Source organism: Urocitellus parryii, chromosome 8, assembly GCF_045843805.1.
Source record: "Urocitellus parryii isolate mUroPar1 chromosome 8, mUroPar1.hap1, whole genome shotgun sequence".
Lineage (NCBI taxonomy): Eukaryota > Metazoa > Chordata > Mammalia > Rodentia > Sciuridae > Urocitellus > Urocitellus parryii.
The window spans coordinates 87,089,030-87,103,322 of record NC_135538.1 but is presented as its reverse complement, the minus strand read 5'-3'; the positions used below and the strand labels follow the sequence as shown (position 1 = coordinate 87,103,322).

General features: G+C 39.7%; 1 pseudogene; it reads left to right on the top strand.

The window, feature by feature from the left end:
• The first annotated feature begins 6,145 nt into the window (after positions 1 to 6,145).
• On the top strand, positions 6,146 to 13,414 carry LOC144256432 (large ribosomal subunit protein uL18 pseudogene; annotated as a pseudogene).
• Positions 13,415 to 14,293: the final 879 nt, after the last annotated feature.

Genomic DNA, 14,293 nt, shown 5'->3' with positions numbered 1-14,293 from the left:
ATCCTTTACACATTTTTTAAGAGAGAGAGAGAGACAGAGACACAGAGAGAGAGAGAGAACTTTTAATATTTATTTTTTAGTTTTTCGGTGGATACAACATCTTTGTATGTGGTGCTGAGGATCGAACCTGGGCCACACGCATGCCAGGCGAGCACGCTACCGCTTGAGCCACACCCCCAGCCCATCCTTTACACATTTTAACAGTAGTTTTATACAACTTATATCCAATTTACCATCCATTTTTAGATTTTAATCTTCTGTTATTTTAATAAAACATGAAGTATAAAGATATTTTTGCCTGTCTGCGGCAATATAGACTTACACACATCCATACCATATCAGAATCTATTGGTGGTGGTGGTGGTGGTAGTGGTGTTTTGTCATTTTTGTGCACATGGACCTTTCTTTTATAATTGAAGCAGAATTTGATATATGCATCAGTGATCTCTGGAATGAAATTCTACAGTGTCCCCTACATCACTAGAAAGTTAGTGGATTTAGTGCTAGACCCAATGAGTGAGCATTAGCAAATGCCTGGAATAGAAGATGCAAAGAAGAGACATCTTTCATCTCCCTGTGGAGAATATGAAAGAATACTTCAAAGGGTATTTGAGGACCCTGCTACTTTACAGCTGTTGATGGAAAAGGAGACCTTAAACCTAAATTTCATAGGAATACTGATTAATTTAGGTGCAGTGGGATTTCTGGGATTTGTCTTTTGACGAATATCCATTTTGCTAGGCCTCAAATAAAACCTATATAGTATTAAGAAGTTACAACAAAAAATGAGCTTTAATTCTGAAAAGATGGAGTCTGACACATTAATTATAGATAATTAAAGGTAGGCCCAGGTCCAGTGTTTCATAGCAAGTTTGTAAAAAAAAAAAAAAAAATTCCCCAAAATGTCAATCACAGTCACCCTTGTGATCCAACCTGAGGTTATCCAGTATAACACAGGGGCATTAATCAGAAAAAAAGAAACCCTAAACCAGGATCCATAAGCAATGACTTAAATGTTTAATTTAAAGCTCTATAATAAGCTTCTGACTCAACAAAACAATTTATTATTCAAGTTGATGTTGGCTTTGAGAACTTAGAGACTAGGCCATGCAATATAGTAAAGTCAAGAAGAAGCCTGTAATAATAACTAACACTTATGGGGAACTATTTGCCATATACTCATTAAAGCATTTTACATATTATTTCAGTTGTTTAATCCTACTTTACCTGTGAATCATAGATCTATTGAGCAATGCAACTTGTATGTAAAGGAACCAGTAATGATTATTTGCCACTTTCTCATCTCCAATGCCTAGGCTTTTGATCAATACACTGTGCTCCTTTAGCTTCTTCCAGAAGAAAATTATATATATATATACACACACACACACACACACACACACACACACACACTTACATACACATAAGTTGATTATCTAATGTGGTCTGTCATCACATCACAGTTCCTGGCTTTCACTGACAATGTGAGTATGGGGTGCTGTGCTGGATCTTTCCTTATCTCTCCTAGATTCACTTTACTCTGCTTTGTGCCTTAATGGGATCCCCAGTCTTCCTGAAAAACAAGGAGGCAGCAAGAAAAGAAGGGTAAGTCATTCTCTCTCCTACTTCCTCCCTACTTGTTAGCAGTTAGCGCCTTCTGTCTCCTGAAGGCCTCAAGTGTTCAGATTCCAGTGACCACCATTTTTCCTGTCCTTTATTCCTGGGGCAGTAATACCTCATGTGGTTATCAATCCCCAAGGCACCATACCACCCATGTTTCTTCGCTTACACAATGCCCCCACTTTTGTGAGAAGTCCCTTCATGAAAGCATCCTCATCGGGCTCCTGCAGGAATACTAGCAGATACAGGTGCCTGATTTGATGGAGGGATAGCCAGAACCCTCTTCTCTTTCTGCTTTCCATTTGTGGGACAGCTGTATAGAGACATGATACCAACAGATTTTAATCCTTCTTCATTAAGGATCATGTTGATGCTCTCTCTTCACTGTATCTCCAGGATGTCAAGGTCATTTGAGTTTCCCCAACTGGGCATGGTGATGCATACCTGTAATCTCAGTGACATGAGAGGCTAAAGCAGGAAGATAGAAAGTTTGAGACCATTCTCTGCAACTTAGCAAGAACCTGTCTCGAAATAAAAAATAGAAAGGCTTGAGGATACAGCTTAGTGGTATAGCACCCCTTGGTTCAATCCCCAGTGCCACACAGAAACACACACACACACACTCACACACACACAAACAGAAAGGTTGGGGCTACCCCCATTTGTTTATTTATTTATTTAAAAATAGTTTCTGAGCATTTAGTGTGTGTTAGGTATTGTGCTATGTGCTGAGGATACAGTCAAAGCAGGATAGATTAGAGCCTTGATCAATGCACCTTAAATTCAGTGGGCAGAGATGGAAAATATATAGATCTAATAATTTGGTAACGGCTCTGAAGAAAATAAATTATGATAGTGGTATAGAAGCACATGATGGGTGAAGGAATGCTATTTTTGGTATGTGGGTCAGTGAAGGCCTCTTTGAAGAAGTAACCTTTGTATTCTACATTATGAGAAGAACTAGTCATATGAACAGCTGGAGACAGCATTCCTAGCAAAACTGACAGTAAGTACAGAGACCATGAGGAAATGTGACATTTTCAAGGAATGGAAAGAAGGCTATTATGGCCTGAGCAATATAAGGGATAAGGTAAGAGAAACAGGAGCAAAATCATGTAGGGCTTTTTAATTCTTTATCTCTAAATAAAATTCAAGATTCTCAAATGGAAAGATAGTGAAGTAGAGGAAGCCTGTGATTTCTAGTTACTCCATGGCTAGGGATTCAAGCAACTGGAACACAGTTTCACAGTGAGATGGGTGACAGAGAAGACACCAAAAATCCAATATCATAATCATAGAGGCACAGAATTTCAGGAACTTTGAACATAGCACAGGAAAGAATATCTCCAGAATCTAACTATTAATGCCAAGGTGCTGGTTCATCATTGAGGGGAGGGATGACCCAGCCAGAAAGAAATGTTGAATCTACAAAGAAAATTTGGCACAGGGAACCCGTGGAACACAGGGCAATCTGAACTTGAGTGACTCAGAGGCAGCATAGTGTATGAGGGGTGCTCTATGCTTCTTGGCTGGAGAGAGGATAACTGAGAAGAAATGCCATCTCGAAGAAGCTGTGCAGTGGCTGTCTGCAACAGGAGCCCAGGAGCTCACAATGAGCATTACGGGCTGGCTGTCCCTACATTCACCTGCCATGAGATCTTGAGTCTGCCTAGCACAGTGCAACTGAGGTGGGCACAAAAGGGATTGCACCCAGGGGAATTCAGGTCAGGTATACAGAACAGAGTGCGGCTCCCTTCCCTCTGGGTTTGGCAGCTTGTGGAATTAGCTGGAGAGAATAAAACTGGGCAGGCAGGCACATTTGCTCTCAGGTTCTGCTCCTGTGAAGACCACATTTGTGAGAATAAGTGAACACTATCATGAAGCTGGCCACTTTGCCTTAAGAGTGGATTTCTTAGGAGGCCCCCAATATCCAGATACCCAGCAGAGACAGGCATCTGCCTGACAATAGGGTGGGTGAAGCTAGTCTCTTTAGAGCAGATACCTCACAATAAAATTTAAAAGATTGATCAGAAATAAACAGCAGTCACTGAAGCTCAGCGAACTCTGAATCAGCCCTGCTCTGGGAGTGTAACTACCTAGTTTGCACCGACAAAATTCCAGCTGTCATCACTTCTCATTCTGCTCTAAGTTAAACTAGAGGAAGAGAAGCTGAGAGCTGTTACATCCAGGTTCAGTTTCAGGTCACTCCAGCTGGCAATGTAATGAACAACTCAAAGAAGGGTCTAACAACCCCCAGCCCTGACTCCCTCTAAGGGGTACACAGCCTAAGAAACAGAAGGACTGTATAGCATAGGCACTGAATATCCATTCTTTTTTAAAAAAATTTCTTTTTTGTTTTAATTAGTTATACATGAGAATAGAATGCATTTATGCATTTTGATATACATAAATGGGATATAATTTCTCATTTTTCTGATTGTACATGTGGTAGAATGACATTGGTCAAAATTCAGTCATACATGTACATAAGGTAATCATGTCTGCATCATTCTACTATCCTTCCTATCTCCATATCCCTTCCCCTAGCTTCACTCTCCTCTCCCTGATCTAAAGTAACTCTATTCTTTCCTAGGGACACCCCTCCCCCAACTTATTGAGAATTAGCATCTCCATATCAGAGAAAACATTTGGCCTTTAGTTTTGGGGGGGAATTGGCTTATTTTGCTTAACATGATATTCTCCAACTCCATTGAACCACATTCTTGTCAACAGTTTTGACCACATCAGCAGAGGTAATCCCTTCATTTCCCCTGAAGATTTTTTTTTTCTTCTTTTCTCTCTTTTTTTTCCATTCAACATGATTTTGAATGTGTGCTTGTGTGTGCTTGTGTGTGTTCTGTGTCAATTGGTATATATACTTATATAGATACATAGATACATGTGTGTGTGTGTGTATCCTTTTCTTTTATGTTGTTTTGACTTAAGATCTTGTTTTGACTTTAGAGTAGTAGGGTTTTAAAAATTTATTTTGTTTTAACTTTTTGTTTGGTTTGACATTTATTTTTGTTTCTTTTATTACCCTTATCCTCTCTTACCCCTTCAATAGCCAAATTTGTTCATATTCTCTTTCTCTCATTATTTCTTTTAATTATTTTTTTACTTCTTTTTCTCTATAGCCTCCTTCTTTATACTTTAATTCTGCTTTGCATCAGTTTGTCTTTTGAATATTTTAAACTTTGCCTTCCTATTCCATTTTCTTTTTATTATGGTTTAGACATGAAGTGCCTCCCAAAAGCTCTGTTAATTCAGGAATATTCAGAGATGAAATTATTGCATCATGGGAGTTGTAACCTAATCAGTTCTTAGTTTGTATGGGCTGGGTGATAGCTGTAGGCAGATAAAGTATGACTGGTGAGTGGGGGTGTAACTGGGGAAGTTCCCTGGAAGGGTACATCATCCCTGGGGCTCCTTAATCCCCACCCCTGCCACTTCCTGACCCAACCATGTTCTGAGAAGCTTTCCTTTGCCGAGCTTTTCCCCCATGATATGCTGCCCACCTTGGGCCAAGAAGAATGGAATCAGCTGTCTGTGAACTGAGACTTCCAAATTATGATTCTCAAATAAACTTTTTATCCTCTAAGTTTTCTTATCTGGTATTATGGTCACAGCAATGATGAAAAGGCTAACTAAAACAGAAACCAGTACCAGGAGTGAAGACATTACTGTGACAAACCTAACCATGTAGTTGAGAAGCCTCTGGTGCTGGTTTGTGGAAGAAAATTTGAAAAGTTTAGAGATTCAGACTGGAAAATCTTTAGAATGTTGCAAGCATAGCTTAACATGTGATTCTGTTGAGAACTAAGAAAACCAGAATGCTGATAGAAAAGTGAATCATGTTCATGAGGTTTCAGAGGGAAATAAGGACTTTATTGGGAATTGGACTATAGGCACTTGTGTTATATTCTGGTAAAGTACTTGGTTATATTTTATCCGTGTCATGAGACTTTGTGTGAGGCTGAATTTTAAAGTAATGGACTGGTGGACGCTGCTGCACCTGGAGGTCTTTCCTCTAGGCAAGGCGGCCACTATCTCCAGCGCTACCACTGCGATCGCTGCCACTGACACCTGGAGGTTTGGTGGCCGCCGCCTACAATGCTACCGCCAATGCCACTGCCTCTGATACCACTGCTGACACCCCAAGATCGCCTGGAGGTCTTCTTTCTGGGTTCTACTGCCCATGCAACTGCAGCTAACCACTGCTGCCATCAAAGACACTGCTGCCACCAAAGACACCACTGCTCCTGATATCGACACCGCTGCTGCCCCCTGGAGATCACCTGGTGACATTGCCCTCACAGTCACAGTTGCAGCCACCACTGCAGCTATTGCTGTAGCTGCTGCTGACACTGTTACACTACCCCTACTACTGACCCACTACCTGTTTCTACCAACCACCACCACTACTGCTGCTACCCTCGTCTAGAGATCTGCTGTGGGGGAGACTCCAGGTTTGGTTGCACAAGGTCGCACCCATTTGGGGACACTATCCAGGGCTGGGGCCAAGATGCCAGCAGGTTTACCACCACAAGAGCCTCTGTCTAGGGAATGAGGCTGGGACCTTCAGGTCCACTGTGGGGGTTCCTGAGGGTTTGGAGGTACCTGAGGTCTTCCTGCTGGAAGTGCTGGTGGCTCTTGTCTTGCTGCTTCATCTCAAAGTTACTCCTTTGCATAAGTGTATCCCTGGTGGTCTCTCTGCCAATAGGAGCAGCAATGAGATCTTGGGACTGCAGTGTGGCTGAGCCTGAGGTATCTGAAGCCCACATCAGTGGGATTGTGACTGGCACTGCCAGGACTGATCTGGGCCTGGTGATACTAAGAGACATCAGAGACAGGGCTGAGAAACTTAAATGCTGATGGAGACAGTTTGAATTTCCATGGAGATTTATTTTATTTTATTTTATTTCTCAATTCACTAATATCTCTACCATATTTGGAACAGGGTGTTTTTTATTCATCAGTGTGTGGAGGACAATGCTATATGAATGGTGTTTTGCATTTTTGATTCTTATGTCTTTACTTTTTTCTCTTTGTTCATATTCTTACTCTCACTTGTCTGATTCCTTGGATTTTCTTTTCAACTTTTTTCCAACCAACAGCCAATCTCTGTCGACTCATCTTCCACTCTTCCTGTGAATTTTTGCTTCTAGCTTCTCTCTTCCTCCCTCATGAACATCGTGTACTACACTACTATTCTCTCATCCACCATTTGAAATTGCAAACCATTTTAGCAAATTTTCTGTTTATACTATAGATCATTATTGAACTCATCATTTTGTTTTCATGTGAGAAAGCAGTAGATGCCTTATTGGGAGCTATTAGGTTTAAGGTCATACATTGTTTGTACTGGGTGCTGTTGATATTGGTCTCACCATTAAAGGCGAGGAACTGGAAACCTTCAGGGACAGTGTAAGTCCATAGGGTAGAATTTATGCTGCCTTAGATCCATAGTTCTAGATGGAAAAACACATGAATAACATGAAAAAACAAGGGAATAAAGTACCCCAAAAAACCAAGATGCTTCAATAACAGAAGCCACTGATAACATAGTAGAAGAAATGTTCAAGAAGGAGTTCAGAATGTAAATATTTCAATTGATCTGTGAAGTAAAGGATAGTATAAGGAATGAAATCAAAGAAAAAATAGAGAAAATGAAAGATCACTTCAATTAAGAGTTAGAGATTGTCGGGGTGGGGGGGGAGCAGAAATCCTTGAAATGAAGGAATCAGTAAACCAAATTATAAATTCAATACAAAGCATCACCAACAGACTAGACCACTTGGAAGACAGACCTCAGGCAATGAAGACAAAATATATAATCTTGAAAGTAAAATTGACCATGCAGGAAAGATGGTAAAAAAACCATGAACAAAACATCCAAGAATTATGGGATAACATAAAAAGCCCAAATTTAATAGTTATCAGAATAAATGAAGGAGCAGAGATATAAACCAAAGGAATACACAATCTTTTCAATGATATAATAGCAGAAAATTTCTCAAACCTAAATAATAAAATGAAAAAAACAAATACAAGATGCTTAAAGGACCCCAAATGTACAAAATTACAGCAGACCCACACTAAGACACATTATAATGAAATTGACTCATATAAAGAATAAAGATTAAAATCTTAAAGGCTGTGAGAGAAAAAATCAAATTACTTATGGGGGAAACCAATTCAGATCTCAACTGATTTCTCAACCCAGACTCTCAAAGCTAGGAGGTCTTGGAATAATATATTTAAAGCTCTGAAACAGAACAGATGCCAATCAAGAGTTTTATATCCAGCAAAATTAAGTTTCAGATTTGATAAACAAAAATTAAAAGAATTCACAACTAGAAAGCCTACACTACAGAATATTCTAATAAAATATTCCATGAGGATGAAGTAGAAAAAGAAAGTAAAAACCAGCAAAGGGAAGATCTACATTAAAGGAATATTCAACCAAAGGAAAAACAAAGTCAAATTAAAAATCAGAAATAAATCAAAATGGCAAGGAATACAAATCATATCTCGATAATAACCTTGAATGTTAACAGCCTAAACACATCAATCATAAGACACAGATCAGAAGATTGGACTAAAAAGCAAGACCCAACAATATGCTGTCTTCAAGAGACTCATCTCGTGGACAAAGACATCCACAGATTGAAGGTGAAAAGATGGGAAAAAAACTTATCACTCATATGGATTGTGTAAACAAACAGGGGTTTTTATCCTCATCTCAGACACAGTAGTCTACAAACCAAGGTTAACCAGAAGAGAGGAAAAAAAAGGATATTTCATACTTTTTAAGGGAAGTATATATCGCAGGACATAAAAATTACAAGATATCTTCTCTATGGCTACCTTCCTCTCCACCACCCTTCTCGACCCTGCAATGAGCTGAGCAGCTTTCCTCTGCTAGGTACCTCCCCCATGCTGTTCTGCCTCACCTTGTGCACAGGGAATAGTCCATCTACGGACAGAGATTCTGGAACCATGATCTCTAAATAAACGTTCCCTCCTCTAAGTTGTTCTTTTTGGCATTTTGATCACAGTTACAACAACAACAACAACAAAAACTAAACTCCTTTCTCTTAACAAATTGTCATTTTACTATCTTTAGGAACAAGTTAGTGTATACAATTTCTGTCTCCACCTTTTAAGTTATTATAATTATTAACACTGGGGAGGGCAGAGTTGATACTCACTGTATACTTTAATGCTAGATCTAGTTCACAGTTGTTTATTATGTTGCTTTTGTTAAATGCTGGCCCAACATGCCTCTCTTTGTGGTAATTAAAAATATACATGCCATAGTAGGCACAAGATATTTTTTCTAATGCTATATATTGATCACTATTTTTGTTGCTGTTGCTTGTTTTCCATTTCCTGAGAAGTGCCAGGAAGCAACTGGTATACTACATGTTCACAGAGTAGAGACACCATGGCTAAAGGACACATGACAATGTGCCTTCCTCCACACACAAACTAAGCTCACTTAAGCTTCAATACTACTTTAACACATAGAATAGGAGAGGCAAAACCCCCAAACCAATGACTAGGTCCCAAATAAAAACAACTAGAGGGGAGCATCAGGTTCCACTATTGGACATCTACTCCTACAGCACAATCAGAAAGATTACAAAAAACATGGCTCAAAAAAACCCACAGCAAGAGCAGAGCCGCCGCCCACAACTGCAAGGTAGGCAGACCTGCGACCCACCGGCAGAACAGGCCCAGTGGCCCACCGGCGTGGTAGACACATCACCCCAATTGGAGGAAGGGCCCAGCTGACGCCCACAAGGTAGGCAGACAGCGTGTCCCGGAGAAGGGGCCCAGCGGCCCGCTGGCCTAGTTGAAAGATCACCCCAATTGGAGGAGAGGCACAGCCGCCGCCCACGCCTGCAAGGTAGGAAGAACTGCAACCTGGAGAACAGGCCCAGTGGCCCACCAGTGTGGTAGTCAGATCACCCCTATTGGAGGAGGGGCCCAGCCTTTACCCTCAAGGTAGGCAGACCACGTGACCTGGAGAAGGGGTCCAGCGGCCCGCGGGTGTGATAGACAGATCACCCCAATTGGAGGAGGAGCACAGCAGCCGCCCACCCCTGCAAGGAAGACTTTACAACTATACAAGAGCAATATAAATATATAGGGGGAAAATTCAATAACACAACAGTTTCACCAAGCAGAAAGAAACGCAAGCAGTATGAAAAGACAAGGAAAGAAAGGACCACAAGCAATGCAGTTCAACACAACTTTAGAAGAGGTAATAGCTGCAGCAGATGGAATGTCAGATAAAGAATTCAGGATTTACATGCTTCAGATGATCTGGAGTCTCAAGGAAGACATTAGACAGCAAAATCAGACAATGAAAGATCACTTCCACAATGACATAAACAAACCCAAGAAGCAAAAGATCAACTATACAGGGAGAAAAGGTTTTAAGAAACAAACAAACAGAAATCCTAGAAATGCAGGAAGCAATAAACCAACTTAAAAACTCAAATGAGAATACTACCAGCAGAGTAGAACACTTAGAAGACAGAACATCAGACAATGAAGACAAAGTATTTCAACTGGAAAAGAACATAGACAGCTCAGCAAGACTCTTAAGAAACCATGAGCAGAACATCCAAGAAATATGGGATAATATAAAGAGACCAAACTTAAGAGTCATTGGGATACAGGAAGGTATAGAGATCCAAACCAAAGGAATGAGCAATCTGTTCGACGAAATAATACGAGAAAACTTCCCAGACTTGAAGAATGAGACAGAATCCCAAATCCTAGAAGCCTACAGGATGCCGAATGTGCAAAATCATAAGAGATCCACACCTAGACACATTATAATGAAGATGCCCAACATACAGAATAAGGAGAGAATTTTAAAAGCTTCAAGAGAAAGGAAGCAGATTACATTTAGGGGTAAACCAATCAGCATAACAGCTAATCTTTCAACACAGACTCTGAAAGCTAGAAGATCCTGGAACAACATATTTCGAACGCTGAAAGAAAATGGGTTCCAACAAAGAATTGTGTATCCAGCGAAATTAAGCTTCAGGATGGAAGATGAAATTAAAACCTTCCACGATAAACAAAAGCTAAAAGAATTTGCAGCTAAAAAACCATCTCTTCAAAACATCATCGGCAAAACATTACAGGAAGAGGAAATGGAAAATAACATGAAAACCAACAGTGGGAGGTAGTACAGTAAAGGGAAAAAATAATCAAAGAGGAAAAACAAACCATGTTAAGTAACATAAATAAACAAATATGGCTGGGAGAACAATCCATATCTCAATAATAACCCTAAATGTTAATGGCTTAAACTCACCAATTATGAGACACAGGTTAGTAGAATGGATCAAAAAAAAAATCCAACAATATGCTGCCTACAGGAGATGCATTTGAAGGATAAGACATACATAGACTGAAGGTGAAAGGTTGGGAAAAATCATATCACTCATATGGACTTCGGAAACAAGCAGGAGTGTCCATACTCATATCAAATAAAATAGATTTCAAGCCAAAGTTAATCAAAAGGGATAAAGAGGACACTACATACTGCTCAAGGGAACCATGCACCAACAAGACATAACAATCTTAAATATATATGTTCCAGACAATGGTGCAGCTATGTTCATCAAACAGACTCTTCTCAAGTTCAAGAGTCTAATAGACCACCATAACAATAATTATGGGAGACTTCAAGGCACCTCTCTCACCACTGGACAGATCTTCCAAACAAAAGTTGAATAAAGAAACTATAGAACTCAATAATACAATTAATAACCTAGACTTAATTGGCATATATAGAATATACAACCCAACATCAAGCAGTTACACTTTTTTCTCAGCAGCACATGGATCCTTCTCAAAAATAGATCATATATTATGCCACAGGGCAACTCTTAGACATTATAAAGGAGTAGAGAAAATACCATGCATCTTATCTGATCATAATGGAATGAAACTGGAAATAAACCATAAAAGAAGGAAGGAAAAATCATGCATCACTTAGAGAATGAACAATAGGTTACTGAATGATCAACACAAGTGCTGGCGAGGATGTGGGGAAAAGGGTACACTTGTACATTGCTGGTGGGACTGCAAATTGGTGCAGCCAATTTGGAAAGCAGTATGGAGATTCCTGGGAAAGCTGGGAATGGAACCATCATTTGACCCAGCTATTCCCCTTCTCGGACTATTCCCTAAAGACCTAAAAAAAGCATACTACAGGGACACTGCTACATCAATGTTCATAGCAGCACAATTCACAATAGCAAGACTGTGGAACCAACCTAGATGCCCTTCAATAGATGAATGGATAAAAAAAATGTGGCAGTTATGCACAATGGATTATTACTCTGCATTAAAAAATGACAAAATCATAGAATTTGCAGGGAAATGGATGGTATTAGAGCAGATTATGCTAAGTGAAGCTAGTTAATCCCTTAAAAACAAATGCCAAATGTCTTCTTTGATATAAGGAGAGTAACTAAGATCAGAGTAGGGAGGAAGAGCATGAGAAGAATATTAACATTAAACAGGGATGAGAGGTGGGAGGGAAAGGGAGAGAGAAGGGAAATTGCATGGAAAAGAAAGGAGACCCTCAGGGTTATACAAAATTACATACAAGAGGAAGTGAGGGGAAAGGGAAAAAAACAAGGGGGGAAAATGAATTACAGTAGATGGGGTAGAGAGAGAAGAGGGTAGAGGAGGGGAGGGGAATGGAGATAGTAGAGGATAGGAAAGGCAGCAGAATACAACAGACACTAGTATGGCAATATGTAAATCAGTGGATGTCTAACCGATGTGATTCTGCAATCTGTATACGGGGTAAAAATGGGAGTTCATAACCCACTTGAATCAAAGTGTGAAATATGATATATCAAGAACTATGTAATGTTTTGAACAACCAACAATAAAAATTAAAAAAAAAAAGAGATAACAAGTGAAATTTAGAAGAAGATGAGAGGGCAAAACTGATTACTATGCTCAGAAACGCTTGGTGATCCAGGACAAAAGTAAGTACAACACACCCAAATACAGGAGGATAGTTCATGTAACTGACAGAGATATCATTTGCCAGATTGCTTATGCCCGTATAGAAGGGGATATGATAGTCTGTGAAGCATATGCACATGAACTACCAAAATATGGTGTGAACGTTGGCCTAACAAATTATGCTGCAGCATATTGTACTGGCATACTGCTGGCCTACAGGCTTCTCAATAGGTTTGGTATGGACAAGATTTATGAAGGCCAAGTGAAGGTAACTGGAGATGAATACAATGTGGAAAGCGCTGATGGTCAACCTGATTCCTTCACCTGCTATTTGGATGCAGGCCTTGCTAGAACTACAACTGGCAATAAAGTTTTGGGGGCCCTGAAGGGAGCTGTGGATGGAAGCTTGTCTATCCCCCATAGTACCAAACAATTCCCTGGTTATGATTCTGAAAGCAAGGAGTTCAATGAAGAAATACACAGGAAACACATTATGGGTCAGAATGTTGTAGATTATATGCATTATCTAATGGAAGAAGATGAAGATGCTTACAAGAAACAATTTTCTCAGTATATAAAGATCAACATTACCCCTGACATGGAGGAGATGTACAAGAAAGCTCATTCTGCTATATGAGAGAATTCAGTCTGTGAGAAAGCCCCAAAGAGAAGTTAAAAAGACGAGGTGGGACCTAAAATGTCCCTTGCTCACAAGACAGATCGGGTAGCTAAAAAGAAGGCAAGCTTCCTCAGAGCTCAGGAACTGGATGCTGAGAGCTAAACCAAATAGCAGTTTTTCTATGATTTTTTTTCAGATAAAAATAATAAACTTATTGAACAAGCAGATTAAAAAAAAAAAAAAAGATTAGTTGAGGGTATCTATGTGGGCCCCCTCTGGGTTCTCCATTCGGTTCCATCAATCTATCCGACTGTTCTATTATTGCCACCACACTTTTTTTGTTACTGTAGCCTTACAATAAGTCTTGAAGTGGGTAGAGCCAATCCTTCAACTTTGTTCTTCTCCCTCAATATTGTGTTGGCTATTTGGGTCTCGTTGCCTGTCTGTTAGGATCAGCACATTGATATCCACAAATAATTTGCTGGGATTTTGACTGTGATTGCATTGAATCTATAGATCAAATTTGGAAACACTGCTTGACAATATTGCATCTTCCTATCTGTAAATATCTCTTCATTTAGTTAATACCTCTTCTGAGAAATGTTCTTTGAAGGTAGAAGCCACTTCTTATGTGATATGAATCAGACATCTCCAGCTTGTTCCCATTCATTTCTACTGTGAACTTGTTATAGAGAAGTGACTATCCTGTTATGGCTGTGTGGGTCAATAGTTTGTATCCAGGTGTGGCTGTGCAACTTGTTCTTAACTGTAGAATGCACATGGAAGTAGTGGATGTCACTTTTGGGCTGGGCGTTTTAAGAAGTGGTCATGTCTTTCACTTTCTTAGCTTGAAACAGAAGAATCTCATACGGTGCAGGATAGAAGAACTCCAGATAGGAACTGGGATCACTGCTTTACCATGTGGAAGAAATTTGCTTTCTGACATAGAACAGCAACCCTGTGCTGTTAAGTGAATGAAATAAAAGTTTATTGGGTTAAAAAATATATATACAAAAAAAAAAGAAAAACCCACAGCATTTC